The sequence below is a fragment of the Camelus dromedarius genome, chromosome 3 (assembly GCF_036321535.1).
Source record: "Camelus dromedarius isolate mCamDro1 chromosome 3, mCamDro1.pat, whole genome shotgun sequence".
NCBI lineage: Eukaryota > Metazoa > Chordata > Mammalia > Artiodactyla > Camelidae > Camelus > Camelus dromedarius.
Genome location: NC_087438.1, coordinates 8,437,550 through 8,451,868, shown reverse-complemented (window position 1 = coordinate 8,451,868; position 14,319 = coordinate 8,437,550). Strand labels below are relative to the sequence as shown.

Sequence of the window (14,319 nt, the reverse complement as noted above, 5' to 3'; positions counted from 1 at the left end):
ATTTCGTATAAATGAAATAATAAATAGATGGTCTTTTGTGACTGGCTTCTCTTACCTTTCATAATGTTTTAAGGTTCATCGAGGTTGTGGTATGCATCGTTATTTCATTCCTTTTTATTTCCAAATAATGTTCCATTGTATGGATAAATCTTACTTCACTTACCCATTCATCTGTTGTTGGACTTTTGGGTTGTTTCTACTTTTTGGTCACAGGGGATAATGTTGCTATGAGTAGGTGTGTATAAGGTCTTGTGTGGACATATGTTTTTATTTCTCTTGAGAAAATACCTAGAAATGGAAATGCTGGCCATCTGATGACTCTAAGCTCAACATTTTGAGAAACTGCCAAACTGTTCTGCAAAGAGGCTGTACCTTTTAGGGCTCCAGTTGCTTCACATCCTTGCCCATACCTCTCCGTGTCTGTCTAATTTATCATAGCTGTCCTCATGGGCTGAGGCATCTTTTTGAAGTGAACTGCTAGACCAGAGGCTGAGGACGTACACCAAACAATCCTATGGCAGATCAATAATACATTTAAAATATTTATATATTATATTAAAAGATATATTTATCAGTATATTTACGCTGTAGACAAAGTAAGTTCCCAAACATGAGTTGTTGTAAGCCTCAGTATTCCTGCCAGAAGGCAAGTTATGTGAGTCTCAGATGGAGGAGCCAATGATGTTTGTCTTGCAGACTACAGCGGTAAGGTGGGAGGGATGGGGTAAGATGGGGAGGAGATCTGTAAGAGCTGCTGCCAAATATTTGTGGTGGAAAAGAAGGAGTCAATGTCTGTTGGACAAATGTTGTACCACTAAGAGAATTAGGACAAAGGATCCACATCTGGAGTAGGTAGGTCTCAGTTTTGTATTGGACATGATTCTTACTTGCAGACTTAGGTGATGTTAAGCTGAAAAGGAATAACTCAGAGACATAGGTAACTCATGAAATATTTGGAAGGTCCCAGTAGTCAGGCTTGGGGTTCATGTTGCTAAGGATGATGGACAGTTTAATTGCAAGTCTACCTTGGGGAGGGGTTCAAAAGGTGATAATTTTCAAAAATGGGAGGAATGTCCTCAAGGATGCTGGCAAATGACAAATTTAGGAAATCACCAAAACATACAACTGGTTCCTGCTGTCTCTTCAGGAAGTTCACTAACAAGCAAGGTTTAACGGCAGACCTTCTGGCCAGCGGGTGGCAGCCAGAAATGCAGCATAGGTGCCTATAAACATGCTGGTAAGTGATCCCTGCAGCCCTGGGTGGGGCCTTTTGCTGCCAGCTTCATCCATTGCTTTTCCACGAGATGCTCAAAAAGCATTGTTCTTTTTCTGACTAGGATATGGAACTTCTAGGATACTAGGATATGAAGAAAGTTGAGAAGGATGTGTGCTGTAGCATTACCTAACCCCTCCCCCCCCAAAAAATTAGACTTCCCATAATTTCAAAGAAAGAAATACTGAATTCCTGATTATTAGCATTAAGCAAAGATAATCTGAATGAGTGGTCTAAGATATTCATAATTTCTAAATATTTGGTATCTGTCAGCAGACCAATTACTATCATGTAGCATTAGAAACTGTTGCCTCCATAGCAAGTCCAGTTAAAGACTTAAGCTAAGACATTTGATTTTCTTTGATAATTAGGGGGAAAGGCATAATTACTGGGCTGAAAACATTTCTTCCAGTTTCAAGGACAAGCTAAATTTTCAGGGCTTCTGCCATGGCAGAAATTAAGCTCGTAGTGGCTCCTGAAGATAAAGTGTGTTATCCTGTTTTAAGGACTTATTTCCAAATAGATATGGGGTATGAGCTAAAATTTAGAACAGTGGGAAAAATAATATATTTGGCATCAGTAGATTTGAGTCAAATTCTTCCTAGTGTTTTCTTATTGAATAGCTTTGGTTAAGGTATGTAACATCTCTTCAAAACTAAATTTGATTATCTAGTTGATTATCATAGGATGAAATGTATGCAAATTATAACATAACTTATACAAACACATGTTAATTAATTTATTATGATCTCATGGAAATCTATGTTCCTTAATTAGTATATATCAGCTTAGTGAATTGCTCTTCTACGGTCTTTCTTAGGCAATTAAACATATACGCAATCTCAAACTTCGGATGAGTTTATGAAACCCAAAAGTTTCATGGAGTTTCTTTAGTTACTTAGGGAATTCGGAGAGAAGAGGATGTTTGGATGAGAAAAAAAAATCATAATAAATTAGCTTTTAAAGTATTACTTATTGTCAGATTATTACATGAGATTGTCTATAAATATAATGTTGAAGGGAGAGTGTGGGAGGTGTTTTGAAGCTCTTTGGTTACACTTAACTATGTTAAATTTCAGCTTTCTGGGAGAATGTTCCTTCTCTCACTTTTCTTAATTAAAGTCTTCGTAAAGAAATAGAGAAGCATGTGTCCACATCCCTTGATAACCAGGTCATGTGCGTTGCTGTGATTTAAAATCCCCTGAAACCACAGGCATGTAGAAGTCCCAGCACAGGCCAGTCTCTGATAGCAAGGGGTCTGGGGAAAATCAAAGAAAGTAAGTTGTGTTCCTCATCTTGCTCAGCACATGGGACAGTTGTTGTATATGAGAGAAGACAGAGATCATTCCTGTAGAAGTAGGAGCTCAGAGCCAAAGAAGACAAGAAGGAGGTTAGGCCCTAAGGTTTGCGTAAATCTTGGGCCAGTGGGGATGCTCACAAAATGAGATCTGGAACCCCAGGTGGTTCTACTTAAATCTCAAGGATATGAGCATGATTTGAATTATGCCCAGAAAAGTGCATTTGTCTTCTTTGATTTGTTCTCGAGGAGGGTCTTTGATCATGCCTGGTTTATGGAAACTGCTCTTTGCCCAGTGGTTACAATTAAGAAAATTGACATTATTTCATTAATTATATGACTAATAAGAGTAATACATTTCTTTCATAACCACGAAGGTTGAATTGATTGTGTAAAATTCATTCCAGGAATTCTGATGTTTTATTGCTGTCAGGCTGTTTTATAGAAGTGAAGTGAGTCCACTTAGTTCATTCAAATTGTTGGGAAAATTAAGAAAGTGTTAACAAGCGAATTTGGTGAAATGCATTTTATGCCTTTTCCAAAAATTTTTATTTGATAACAAAATTCCTAGCATCAACACTAGTACATTATAACTTCATAACTTGTGATGCTTCAGTTTTTGGTGGAGTGAATTAATTGATAGTTAAATAAATAACAACTGTTAAGAATTATATGTAGAAAGAGAATAAGTGGATGAAATTTAATAGTTTTAGATAGAGTTAGGAGCTGCATGATCATGATGTGACTATTTCAATAGCAATAATACCTCACATTGAATTTTAAAATAACCTCACCAAGTGAAGTGTCTTATTTATTCACAATAATGTGATGTATCTGGGTATTTGCTTAAATTTTACCTTTTTGATAATGTGCACATAAAGAATGAATGAGAAATCACATTTTCACCTTGTTAACTTCCCTCATTTATGATTTCATTTTTTAAACTATTTAGCTGTGTGAAAAGCTAAGCTGCTATTCTTTTTGTTGCTAGGATTTACTTTTTTTTTGAAAGCATTTATGACTTTATAATGACACAGTATCACTTTACGCCTGGTAGGAAGGAATCCAGAAGTTTACTACTGGAGACGAGATGGCTTAGAGGTGACTACTAGGGTCACCCTAAGCCCCTACTTGGGGTCCAGTCCCAGTTACCCAGTATTTGTGCTGACACAGTGTATTGCTGGCCTCTGAGTAGTGACTCGAACAGATGTGGACACATTAGCACACCTCTCTCAGTCTTTTTGTCCCAGCAGTGTGCACTGAGTAGAGTCTGATGGTCTAACATATCAGGATAATTGGAGGCCTTGGTTTTGACCTGTGAAGAAAGACAGAATGCTTGGTTATTCAGCTTTTTGAAAGATTTGATGAGATATCCCAGTATCTTTCAAAAAAATATTTTTTGCTTGTTTTTTGTCACTGTTTTTTACTTAAACTATTTCAAATTGAGCTTCTGTTACTTACAACTAAATGAGTCCTGGCTAAATCATGTATTTGAAAATTGATGGGTAAGCTTTTTAAAGGCAGACCCATCACTTTTTCTTCTCTGTTTTAAGACACATGAAAGATGCTTTTAAAAAGCTATTAATGAGTCAAAGCATTCCAGAATATTGACTGCTGGCAAGACCTCTAAAAACTGAATCCCCAGTAAAGAGCAAGATAAGAAATCTGCTGTCCACATGCAGCTATGACTTGGATAATATTTTGTAGTTGGTTAAAGGATCTTCTCCTTGGGTAAAAAGACTCGATTGACTAACAGGAGAGTTCTAGAATTAACTATTAGGCCAGTTATTTGTGAGTATTTGTAAAAAAGTCATCACAAGGAGCCAATCAGGGTTCATTAAGAGGAGGCTTTAGAAACTGCCTTGTTGGTTTTATTTTCATTTTTCTTTTTATAAAAAAAAAAAATGGATTACCTTAGAGATAAGAGCAGTGACAATCTGAAGATGCAATGCTTCCTGATTGCAATAAAGCCTCTGACTGTCTCTTGTGATGTTCTTGGGTAAAATGAGGAAATGAAGTGTTTGTGCATGAAGGTACAGTTCACATCTGCACTGGCTGTGGAAATAAACTCTTGCCCAGAGAATATTGGATATTAAACTAGGGCGCTTTTTTTTTTTTTTTTTTTAAATCCTGTCTCCTCGGACCTAGAGCAACAGAGGGAAATTCAACCTAAGACAGAAATCTTGTCTCCCAAAAGCTTCAGATATTTTATTTTGCACAGCTATCATATTGCTTTTAATAATGATAATCATAAAAATATTTTATTTTTGCATGGCTATTATTGTTGCTTTTAATAAGGATTAAGTGCTATAATGCAAATAAGTTTTCATTCATTGTCTTTCTGAATCCTTACAGCTTACCTAGGAGGAAGGTTGCATTGTCCCCATGTTGAAATGAAGGTGAGAAAGGCAGATTTAGCAACTTGCTACTAATAGCTAACGTTGCTAACATTATCTGTTCAATTTCAGAATGGATTCAAATCTAAATTTCCTTTACCTTGGAAGTGAGTTTGCTTCCACACTGCTCTATAATGTATTTAAATCAAGTAAGTTGTCCAGGCAACAAGTGTTAGGCTCTGTAACTTTACCTGAATGAGATGTTAGAGGGGAGAGAGAAATTCAGGCAGTGGTCTTTAAAAATACAGTTTTTCATAAAAAAAAAAACAAAAAAAAAACGAACTGTCATTATTGCTAGGAAGTTAAAAACATTTAAAGATTTGTTGAGGCATTTGTTTCTCTACCTGGGAGGTCAACTCCAGTCCATTTTGCTGGGGTTTCTGTTTTTTCATTTTCTACCAGTTTTAGCTCTGCGGGAGCACTCTTTCCATCAGGTTCCTTCACTTTGTTTTCACATATAATCATATGAAAAATCTTTCAAGTTCTCTTTAAAAATAAATTAAGCCATCACTCACAGCAAGCATATACTCTCTATGTAATGAAATGAAATACAGAGGGTAATTTACAACTAAGGTAATATTTAACTTGATGTCAGACCTACAGTCTTGTCACAGAATTGATCTGTTTGGATGGGTGTCACTTGGGATCCTTGGGGTGCCCCTGGGTCTCCTCTCCAGGAGAATAGTAGGTCAAGATGGCAAGTTTAATTTTATTGATTGAGTTTTTCAGACGACTCATTTTAGTCTTCAAATCCATCACACATTTTCTTCTAATTTATACCCTAAGAAAGATGCACAATTGTAGCTCTGCTTTATTTCTTTATTTCTTCCTATTAAATTGGAGCTGATTTTTAAATATTCTGATCATAACTGAAGTTTTGGTATAGAAGCCTTATCTTCCTGATGAAAGCACTAGGAAAAGAACTGTTCTTGGTAGGTGAGTATTTGCATTTCTTACGTATCTAGGTGCTAAATACCTCTACAAAGAGTAAATAATTTTAAACTCAGCCTTCATCATAATAGCAGAAACAGCAAATGGTGTTACTGAAATATCCCATTCATGTTCATTTTCTTCATCCTAAAATAAGAAAATAAAACACCAACTTTATTTACCATTTCTGTCTGGTCATATTCAATATTTATTTTTCACAGGAAGATATAAGATCTGAAGTTCTCATTTCTTCCTTCTTTTAATCTAATTTGCCACAGGGTATACATACCACTTTTGCATTGACTAAAATTATAACTTTGTTTTTACTCATCTTTAGCATTACCTCAGGCTCATATAGAAGATTTTATTATCAAGAAATCATCCTACTTTCATATGCTGCTTCAGTACCATTTCTCCATTTTTACTATCCATATAATTAATCAAAAGTTAACCTTATATAATCTTTTTTTCTCAAGCCAGTATATCTGTTTTGTTTTATTTTTAGCCTACTTTTAGCCACTGAGGATGGCAACTGTGGGAGGTTACTAAACTCTAATTTCTAGAAGGAATGACTGCTCAGTGGTTTTTTTACTCTCTGTTTACTATATGCAAAAGCATTGTTTATATCTCCAATTTATAAAAAGATTATTTAAATTATACCCATTTAGTCAACATCATTGGAAAATGAGTTTAAAATAAATAGAATTTACATTTAATTAGAATCTGATCTTTGTCAGCACTATAATATTTTTATTTAAATTATCTTATAAAATTATTTCTGTATTAACATTGCTCTATTTCCTTTAGTGAATTAAGAGCAAATACTGAAAACATTCCAGCATTTTTTTGATGCCTTGATGTTGTTTGTGGGAATTCTAAGTCCACTAGATTTCACCCATAGCTGTAGAAGCAAGGGCTGTGAAACTTTGCAGCAACAGACTTATGTCCCAAGACAATCTCAGACAGTTGCTTTGTTGAATATATTCCTGAAAGCTGTTTTTCTTTTCTTTTTTTAAATCATCTACAACTTTGCCATAAAAAAAAAAATTAATGAAAACATTTAGCTGTGTGAGCTCAGGAACCCTGAGACTTTCTGAAGTGGTAATTGTGGAATAAAAGGTCAAAGCAATTTTCTCCCAGTTGATGTCATAAAAGTGATAGTTTGTATGTGTATAGTTCCTTACAGCTGACCGGCCGCTTCTGCAAACATTGCTATGATCTTGCTACACATTGCGCTCATCTCCCTCCATAGGTAAAGAAATTCGGGAAACTTGGGGCTTAAGTGTCTTCTCCAACATTACACAAAATACTAGCTCCAGATCCAAGACTAGAAGTCAATGTTTGAATTGCTAGTAATAATAATATTAACTAAAAATCAGTGAGGACTTCTCTGGGGCATTGTGCCTCACACATGATCTTATTAATCCTCTCCATCTGCAAGCATAGACAATTATAATGCCCATCCGACAGGTGAGGTTTAATGAGATAAGGTATCTTGCCTAATGCCATGTGGCTAGCATGGATACTTAAGATGTAAAAGTTATCCATAACTGAAAATGTTATAAACTGTTATTTTATTACATTATTTAACCTCTCTATGTTTTAGTTCCCTCATCTGTTAATATAAGGTTAATAATACTATCTACCTCATAGGGTTGTGAGACTCTCAAAGTTAATATATGTAAAGAGCTTAAAACAGTGTGCAATGTGCAGTAAACACAATAAATATGTTATTATTTTTATGGGATATTAGCCTAAGAATATCTGCTTTTTTTTTTTTAATTTAAAAGGCAATAGTAAACCCTGAACACTTAATGTAATATAGCTTGGTGTTAAATCAATTAAAATTGACAGAAATACATTTCCATATGTACATGGCAAGTAATAAAAATGCCCTAATAAAATTAGGACTAAGCCAATTAAATTATAAACAATGTCATCAAATAGGACCAGTCATGGGTTAAAAGAATGTGAATGTCAGTGATACCCCTTTGATAACTAAGTCAGTAAGAAAGACATTTGAAAGTAAAGAGTAGTTATCTGGATGGATTCTGTGGAGTGACAGGCGATTAAAACTTGTTTTCCTTCATATGTTTAAAGTTCATAGGCAGGGGATCAGATTGCATTGTGTTTTGTTTCGCCATGACAAAGAATAAGAGAGTCATTTAGCAAAAACCTTGCTGCTAACAGTCAGCTCAGCCCTACCCTTCTGTCCACTGACTCTGCTGTGGCCCCTGTCCTGAGCTGCAGTTGCAGATGCTGGAGGAGGGAGCAGGGTAAGGGATTTCGTGAAAAGAGTTCAAGTTTATGAACAGTCTTCTTCATCTCCTTTTCCCCAGATCCACCCTAAAGGATTTCCATGTACAAGCCAACGAAGGAGAAAGTTTAGACATCCTTCAAGTTGCTTTTGCTCTATCTGAGATCAGTTTACGGGAAAACTATTTTAGGCTTCTTTGTAACTATTTAGCCATCGACTCCATTTTTTTTTTAACTGCCAAGAAGTATTGAGCTTATCACATAAACACAGCCTTGGAGTCACATCTCAAAGCTGGGAAATAAATTCCTTCGAACTGTTGAAGGCTTCACGCGGTTAAAATTAGACTTAACTCCTACAGCTCTTTAGGCTTTACTGGGCTGGGATTTGGGGACCATCAGCGGAGGAGCTTTGTGACGGACGTCTGAGAGGAAAAGAAGCAGCAAGTGAGGTGTACGGTAGGGTCTTGAGAGGATTCATTCATTTGTTCACTCAGCTATATATGGATTCAACCAGTCAGCAAGCATTTATTGAGCTCTTAGGTGGCAGACTGGAAAGGTTAATGACAGTATGTGCCTCCTTCCAGAAGTCTGTAATAGTAGAGGAGGAAAGTATGTAACGGCTGACAACACTGTAGGATAAAAACGATGACAGATGTGCTCTGTGACATTGTGGAAAGGGAACTGGTTAAAAGTAGCCTGGATAGATGAGAAGAGAGTGACATCACAGAATCCGGGCCTTGAGGGCTTAGGAGAAGCAAAAAGTAAGAGAAGACGAGGAACACGGTTGCCACGTTACCTTCCTAATTTGTTTCCCCTCTACTCGCCATCCAGATCGTATAGACTGGGTTTCCTTCTGTATGGGTTTGCTGAAATCAAAGAAGTATTCCTAACAATACAATTCCAAGAGGAGGTGTTATTACTTTTACTTATAAGTGAACTAACAATAAAGCCACATGTGTCGCTGGTGGATAATGTCCCCCTTGAAGCAGAATCGGTTGACTATGAAAGTTTCTCCAAGTACCATCTTCTTGTTGCTGTCCAGGCATTAAGGCTTCAGTGCAGGCACAATAGGGGGCTCTGCTCTTGGCATCAGAGGAATTCTGGGGCCAGATGATGTCACGAAGTGCTGCATGATGTCACAGGCAGACTCGGGGCCCAGGGAGATGAGATTACCCAGGAACAGAGGGCTCAGGACCGCTGCCCAACCCTTGTTTGTGTCTTTCTGTGTCATCCTTTCTATCAGTCCAGCCTGAGAATCAGGCCATTTCCCTGGTGATAGTGTAAGATTGTTCTGACTGAGGGATTTTAACCTTTTGTTCTGTAGACAGTGAAAAAAATCACAATTGGAGGTGGAGGTGGTGGTTAGGGTGGCAGGGGTTGTGTTTGAAAGCAGGGCAGTACTATAACCAGATTTTCCTTTGGGGAAAAAGTGACCCCCAGGGACCTTGTTGAGAATCAGATCAAAAGGCTAGAAGTTTGGCAAGACTCCAGGAGAGTGAAAACCATACCCTGTCCCCAGGAGGTAGCCTGGGGCTGGAGTGGGATATGAGAGAGCTCAAGGCGAAGGGGTTTGGTCCCTGGTTGGATGTCGACAGTCGCCGGGAAGACTTATTGCATCCTTTTAGCCTAAACCTTCAGATGATTCAGGACATGGAGACAGAGAGAAGCAGGTAGAGATCCAAATTAATTGTTCTTTGCTCCCTAAAGCCTCCCCAAGGGACAATCATCTCTCCTTCGCCTGCACCTCTCTTGGGACCCATCGTATTTCCTGACTGGTATTAGAGTTATCTGTGTATTTCTCTTCTCCCTCCCTGGATTGAAAGATCCCCGTGCGTTTAGGTTAATCTCTACAGTGAAAATGCTTGTTATGACCTGTGTTTCACAGAATACATAGCATCCATGGATTTTAAGGGAACAACTACAGGTTATTTTCCTAAATAAGCATCTCTTGATAATAATCTACCATTATGATTTTTATAGTATCTCCATTTAATTTTATTTAAATGAGCATATTGTGTTTTTTTTTTTTTAAAATACTTAAATGACTCTTTTACTAAGGGATGTTTTAGCTAACAAAACATGAATTCAATATTAAAATATTGTTCTTTACAAAATCTCTGCATTAATAGGAGCCCGTTCATATCAATGGACAACTGTGTCCTTTTACATCATCTGAATACTTTGCCATTTCAGAAATGATGGAGACGGTTCTCTCTGCTGCTCTTTCTGCTTTCTGCTGAAGTTTTAACTTTCTACATGGTTTTTTGCTGATCACTTCATGATCTTAGTAAGCAGGAAAAAAATGAAAATAACTCAAAGTGTTTGGCGTTGTGTACAATTCTAGAGTACAGTATTTGTTCATCATCTTATTTTATCTGCTGTTTTGACAAGTGTCTTAACAGATCAGAGAAAAGAGAAGATTTTACATGATTAAATTATACTAAGAAACACAGACCTACCACGGCACAGTGTAGTGGAGAATTTTCTCAGTCAGTGGTCACTGGATGCGAAATGCTTCGTGCCTGTATGTAACTCAGCCTGGGAGTTAGCTCTAGCTGGGGATGTCTTTAAAAATGTAACACTGTAAAAGCTCTTTGAACTTTTAAAGTCTCTGCCAGACTCTGCAGATTGGCCAGGTTCAATCACCTTCTCCCTTTCCAACTCTGCTATGAAAATGGAAAAGCTGAAATGTATCTTCCAGCCTCTTCTGTAGTGAGGTGTACCCTGAGGCACAGATCTGATGAATAAAAGCATAAAGCTACTGAGTGTTTTGAGACAGTTCTTGCTTTCCTGATAATGGAACTGCACTGTCCTTCCCCGCTATCCCGGCCTCAAATGTGGACCAGTGCTTGGTACTGCAGCAGCCACTCATGGCCCTAAGTTGGCCAGCAACATGCCAGGAGGGAGAGGCATCGAGAAAGATGGAGCTTGCGTCTTCAGCATCCTTGAACCACGGCATAGAAGTAAATACCTCCAGACTCATCATGTAAGAAAAATAAACCTCTAGCGTTTAGACATTGTTACTCAGACTGAACAGATGGGCACATCCCAGCAGATACAACAGTATGTAAATAAAAGTCATTGTTCGTGTTATTATAATTATTAGAAATACTTGAATCTCTCTAGTATCTGGGGAGAACCACAATTAAACTCTTGCAGAAGGATGTAATCTTTTCTTAAGCTTTTCACTGTAGGAGATTTTTCAGCTTCTGTTGGTAATGCTTCATGGCTTTCCTTCCTTAATAAGCTGAGGCGTATTATTCCAGAAATGAAATACAGCTGATTACTCTCCCCTGAATGTTTTCACATTTTATCACTGGTGAATCTACTCAACTTCCCTTAGGTTAAAAAAAAAAAATCACCTGTTAAAACATATTTTTAATCATGTTAATCTATTTTCTCTGCATATAGAAGAGTTATCATGTAGTGTCATAACTAATGTTCTAGAATGAGTGAAATACAGAAATTTAGAGTTGGAAAGTCCTTAGAAATATTTAACTCTGTCTCTTTACTTTTAAGGTGTAGAAGTGGAGACTCCAAGAGGTTCATGAGAGTCAGACAGAGTTACTTACAGTGAAGGCATTTGAAGACCTTCAAAGCTTTTATGAAGCTATTGTTCTTTTTCTTTTTTTTTTTTTTTTTTAGGGAGAGTCCCTTTTTAATTTATAGACTTTGTTATCATAAGTTGCTGCTAGTCTAAAAATAGTGGCTTATAAAATGTGATTTCCGTAACAGAGAGCGTGGAAAGAGAGCATTAAAACTTCTATTTATATATAAGTTTGATCTAACAAATTTTTGACCTTTTAACATTTATCATGTACTGTGTCAGTCACAGAACCTTTGCTCCCAGTTTGGGGCCCTGGTCCGTATTTGAGACAAAGATAAAAAGAGAAGGGATGTCTTCCTGGACTACAGAGGCTGGAAGGATAAAAGTACATTTTCCAGACTGCTTTTCGTTTAGAATTCTGGATTTTTTGGAGGTGTTTACCAGTTGGGTCAGTTACGTGACACTGGGAAGGCAGAGGTGAGATGGGAGTCGTCATTCCGCCTCTGTGTGGAGCTGGGGGATTTTCCGCAGGACTTTGCAGGGTATGTGCGAATCAAGAGCAGGAGGGGTCTAGTGAACCTGCTCTGTTTCTGATGTCACACGTTGTCAAAGGTCACAGTGACGAGACGCCTGCTTCTCACGCTCTTATCATAGTAGCTGTCCTGATGAATAAGTTCAGAAATAAAAAGAAATGAGTTAGTAAATCTATACAACAACGGAATCTCAAAAGCATTATGTTAACTGAAAGAAGACTGACATATGAATCTACGTAATATATGATTCCACTTACTACGCATTCACAAAAAGACAAAATGTAGACAGAAGTCATGTAGTGGATATCTCGGCGTTGGGGACAGGGGGCTGGTGACAAAGAGGCAGGAGAATTCCCTCTGGGAGGATAAAAGTATTTGATATCTTGATCATGGTGGTGCTTACACAACTCTATACATTTGTTAAAATTTCTTAAGCTTTGTACCAAAAATGGTGAATTTTACTGAATGTAAATTTTATATCAGTACACTTGACCTTTAAAAAGTGTTTGGAGAACACAGGTCTTGAGAATGCACCCTCCTCATCTCTAGCCCCTGGCCTGCCCATGTTTTGTCACCATGATTCGGATCATACCAATGGAAATAGTTTCAGTTTCAGAATTTTGCTCTTTATTTTGCTTTTGGCCTAAAACCGCATGCACGTATGATCTCACAGTTTCTGTGGGTCAGAAGTCTGTGCACAATTTGACTGGGCCCTCTGCTCACACTTCCACACGGCTGTTACAAAGCTGTCCGCTGGGCTGGGTTCTCAGCTGAGGGCTCCACTGAGGAAGAACCTGCCTCCATGTTCATTTCCTCGTGCCTGTGGGTCTGAGGGTCCAGGCTGCTTACCAGCCAGTGAGAGGCTGGAGGCTGCCCTCAGCTCTTAAAGGCTGCCCCTGGTTCCTTGAAACTGCCCACAGTTCTGAGCCATGTGGGCTTTCCCAGTGTGCCTGCTTATCTCATCAAGCCAGCCAGGAGGGTCCCTTGACCAAGTCTGTTAGCAAAAGAGAGTCTTAGTAATGTCATGTGATCACAGATACGACATCCCTTCCCTCTGCCCTGTTCTGTTGGCTGGAAGCAAGTCACATGTGCTGTCCATGAGCAAGAGGGGAGTACGAGATGGATGGGGTAAAGGTCAAGTGTGACACAGCACTGCCGCACTTCCCTGGAGAGACGTCTACTCTTTCCAGAGACAAAGCTCAACTCACATCTTTTTAAAACGGTATTTCAAGAGAATCAAAATGTACCTGTATGAATAAAGAGTAGAAGCTCCTTGTTCATTCCTCTAGCTCGCTACTCAGACATGTGTTTACATTTTCAGCTGTTTCATGTGGATAGTTTCTTTATATGATACATTTATATAAATGGAGTAAGGCTACGTAAGCGGTTTTGCAGCGTATTGAATTATCCCTCTGATCTGCCTTTTTCTTTTTCTGTTTTATGCTGTTTCATCTTTTCTTTTTCTAATAATATTCTTAATATTCTTTGAGTAGAGATCTTGCCCACAGTTTGCTCAAGAGTAAAATTGGGTGGGGGAAGTAATTTTGGCTGATGTGCTGCTCAGATACCTTCTCTTTCTCTGTACAGCATCCTCTGGACTGGAGACGCAGCTCCAGGTGAGGGAGGGGACCATCCTGGCAGAGGGCCGGTGTGGGATTTTCCCCTTACCGGCATTTGGTTGGCTATTTGGATACGGTTAATTTCTGTACCATTGACAAATGTCAGATCTTCAAATGCTTTTGTAATTTATTCTTTTTCTTTCCCCTCTGGCTTCATCTCCAGTGTCTCTAGTTTCATTGTCAGAAAGGAGATCGTTGGTTGAGACACTGGGGATTCTCTTATTTAATTCCAGAGAAGTCTGCCTTCTGCTCTAGCTCCGGAGAGAAACCCATTGTCTTTGTGTGTCTTCAGTTGAGTTTCACTGGTTTGCACTGCTGGTTTAGGTATTTTCCATTTTCAGTCTGTGTGATTCTGTCAGTTATTTTCCTTCATTCCAGCAGGTTCCAGTGAAGGGGGTCAAGGAGATATACTTTACATAGGCAGCCTTTCCGCCTTTCCTAACTCTGAGCCGCAACTAAACTGCAAAA

General features: G+C 38.2%; 1 protein-coding gene across 3 annotated transcripts in view; it reads left to right on the top strand.

The window, feature by feature from the left end:
- The window catches only part of CTNND2 (catenin delta 2), an 886,119-nt gene that overhangs the window by 157,277 nt on the left and 714,523 nt on the right, over positions 1–14,319 (top strand). The window lies entirely within an intron of this gene.